Source organism: Uranotaenia lowii, chromosome 3, assembly GCF_029784155.1.
Source record: "Uranotaenia lowii strain MFRU-FL chromosome 3, ASM2978415v1, whole genome shotgun sequence".
In the NCBI taxonomy this organism is placed as follows: domain Eukaryota; kingdom Metazoa; phylum Arthropoda; class Insecta; order Diptera; family Culicidae; genus Uranotaenia; species Uranotaenia lowii.
Window position 1 is genome coordinate 103208245 of NC_073693.1, and position 3964 is coordinate 103212208.

A 3964-nucleotide genomic window follows, 5' to 3' on the forward strand; every position below is an offset into this window, starting at 1 on the left:
TTTATATTCATATTGAATTGTATGTTTCCGCCACACAAAATAGTAGCGAAAAGAATTTTTTTTATTGATTGTTTATATAATATGTTCACATTTTAATTTCGCTTTTGTTGTCATATCGTTACACTGCAAAAAAGTTATTTGAAGTAAAAAAATCACATCATTGAAAAATAATTTTTAGACATCTGGCAATACAGAGTTTTGATAATAGTTTTTCAATCAAACTTGTTCTAGACATTATTAAGAAGAAAACTAATACATTTATGACAATGTTAAAGAAAAGGGTAAACTTTTGCTTACAACAAACTCTCTACTAAACCTGGGGCATATATTGATGGAGCATTGAAAGATTAAAAATTGTTTTTTTTTCTTTTTCGTATCATCTATTAATTATCTTGAGCTAAGTTGATTGACCACAAAATCTTTTTATTTCATGTTGAAAGTCCATCTTTTGTTCAAAGTCGATTAGCAAATTATTTGAAGAGTATACACTTGAGATACGAGTGTGTTATCATATATTAGGAAAGTAAGGTAGATTTTTTCTTCCCTTTTTTCAATATCTTTTTATTCACTTAGATTGTAACAAATAACAATTTTGGCTTTTAGAATAGGACAGTAGGATGTTCAAAAAATGGTCACACTAGTCAAAAGTGTCTCCCGATCATATCCTTTAACCCAACCCTCCAAACCAAAATTACTTTGCTAGGATGCAGAGGTGACCTCGGTCCTAAAGCACAACATTGTTCTTTCATCCCTTCTCTTTTTTCAAAACTATCTATTGACTACTAGGACGTGGCCGGCGCCGTTATTGATGTTTAAAGAGAGAGCATCAGGTTTGAGCATTGTGAATGTGTTGCCAATCCCAGGCTCCGTTCATTTGACCTCTGAACAAAACTGATGGCCTCGGTTAATCACGGAATAGCAACCATTGGCGATGTGGAACTAGTTCTACGGAGCCACGCCAGCGGTCATGGAATTCGAAATGCATTGGATTTGATATAACTGTCATAATGATAAAATAAAACTTGAATAAAAATACTAAGGAAATCGAACGGAATTGATCAATTATGATCTATTACTTAAAACTATGAACAAAGCATTTCGGGTTCAATGATTAAAGGTGGATGTGAGTAGTCAATCAAGCTAAGCTGTAGTTTTTACACATTTCAAACTATTTCTCCTAAGTTTTGAACATTTAAACACTGATCCATATCTTTATTTTTATGTAGTTTTTGTTAAAATTGGCCCACAAATAACTAAGATATTTCAACTTAGATATATGAAAAGTAAATATTGTGTATATTTTTCGAATTGTTGTCGTACCGTCAACTGGGGCATCATACAAAATTTTTTAAATTCAATGGCTTCTTATGTTCACAATTAAACCTACCCCTTATCCATCAAAAGTTTTGAGGATGATGGGACATCAATTTGGCGTAGTTAGAAAAATTATTGGTTTCTTTAGTTATTTTTAATTTTCTAAAAACATGCGATTTTCACCCTCCTTAGAAAACGGGGTAACTTGCAAAAACTTTGTTTTTAATGAAAAATCTTATGAACAAGTATGAAAATTTATAGTATTTAATATATTTGCGATGCCTTAAATACCATTTCGCATGAAAACACCAATTGCAGTAATTTTTTGGTCTGTAAATACTAATTTTCTCATTTTTTCTGAATATAAGGATGCTGCATACTTTTAGGGGTTAAATAATACTACAAAAAATTCTACTGGCTGAAATCATAAAAATAAATAGTTGGATGATTGAAATTTCGATGTTTACAAACGCGTGATGCAAAGCATTCATATTCCATCACATGGAAACGAAATTTACAAGGTGTTCCTTTAATTTTCATTTTGTTGCATTTTACCCCAGACACCGAACTGAATTATAAAAATATTTCTTCAAAAAAATTGGGTTTTTGTTAGAAAAATATTGTTATGTTAGTTTGTAGGTAATATTATCAAGCCAATCCGTCATATTCGGCCAAGTTTTCTACGGCATCGAAAGATGTTAGAATTTGTACATTTATTGTTCGGTTTTCCAATTTTTATATAAAAATAAAATACTTTAAAAAACTAGCTTAAGATGCGAGAAATTATGTCATCATAATTTTTTAATCATTGAAAGATAAATTTATTACAATACATTAAATTAAAAATTGACTCATTGTGGTGTTAGATAAATGTTGCATCTAACCCAGTTTGACGGTAGTTTCCCAACCCCGGCTTTAGACGGAATTTATGCTTCATCTCTCCTTCTTAACTTAAGATTTTTTTTTCTCAAAAATCAATCCAGTTTGGTGGTAACTCTTTGACCTAGCTGCCAATCAATTTTTTTAGTTCGAAAAACACATTGATCAAGGATTTCTGAGGCTACCAAATTGATTATTTCGAAATCGATGGTTAGGTCCATTTACAGTTTTCTGATGTTTTAAGCTTCTCTTAGCTATTACTTTTGACAACTCTAACTATTCTACACGGTTTTATGACCATTTTAATATACCTACACCGTCTATGTAAAAGAGGATTAACATTATATGAACAGTTCGTTGAAAAGTTCTTCCATACACAGTTCCATTAACAGTTTTTAACAATAACATAACCAAACGACATACATGTGGTAGAGAACAATGGAAGATATCGGAAACTGGTAAATACATGAAATATGTTCCTCAAAGTTACTATTATTAGATTGATGAAATATTATCATTAGATTAAAAACAAATTCGGGTATCTTTGAGCTGATTGTGAAGTGTAGAAAATAAGCGTGTAGGTTGAAAATGTCATTCTGTAAACGAGATTCGCGAAAAACAGTCGGTTGCTGTATCAGTTCTGTGGCGAGCGAAGTACATATCTAAAAAAATATTATTTACGCGAGTTTGAAGGAAACGGCCGGATGGAGTTACCACAATACAATCAATAACACTGTCGATTCGGAATTCACGATTCAGTCAATGTATTCTACAGTTTGCATAGTCGTTTGCTAAACATCAATGCTACACATCATCAAATCGTTTCTCGATTATCGAATCGTTACACGATTTCTCTATAAAACGTGTGGCCAACATCTGTTTGCTAAGTATTAGATAATCTCGTTATTAAGCTACCTGAAACTCTACGTATAATATAGGGGAGATGAGGGCATAACGAGCACCCAGGGCATAATGAGCACGCCTTTTTTCTACATAAGAACGTATTTTCTTAAACAAATTTTCATAAGGACTTGTTTCGTACTACCCATAGTATTAATTTTTCACCATAAAAGAAATATCCTTTTCATCTTTACAGAAATATTAAATTAAAACCAGCTAGGTTCTCAAGTGACGAAAATATTATAATTTTTGAGCACCACCAAATAAGCTTTTATGACCTTTAAATCATCTTGATCTGAAATGTACGCACTGCAACATGATCTACACATTGTTTCTCAATTTTCAACATCATACAATTTTTTATTTTTCACTTTAATCAATTTTTAAACGCTTTTCTACTTTAATTTGTTCACTAGCGCTTTTCTACTTTAATTTGTTCACTAATGAGCATTTTCTACCGGGGAATCTAGCAGCGAATTCAACTCGATGAAGTCAACTGAATAATAGAGCTGCAGCTCAGCTTGTTTCGTCTGTCGATTTGGCCTATTGGTAAGGTGTCGGAGAGGAAATCAGTAGACTCGAGTTCGATTCCTGTTCGAGGGGATTTTTTTCTGCACATACCATTCATGATTGATTTTTTTTATTGTTACATTATACGGCTAATAGCATCAAAGCATCATCCGTCAAACAAAACACCAGAAACATAATGTATGAGCATGTGTTAATTCTTTGAATTCTTCAAACAGACCTAGATTATTGCTTCGTTCACCGTTTAGTGCAATCATGATCATGAATGATAAATGAAAAAAAAAATCACCTCGACCAGGAATCGAACTCGAGCCTACTGATTTCCTCTCCGACATCTAACCAA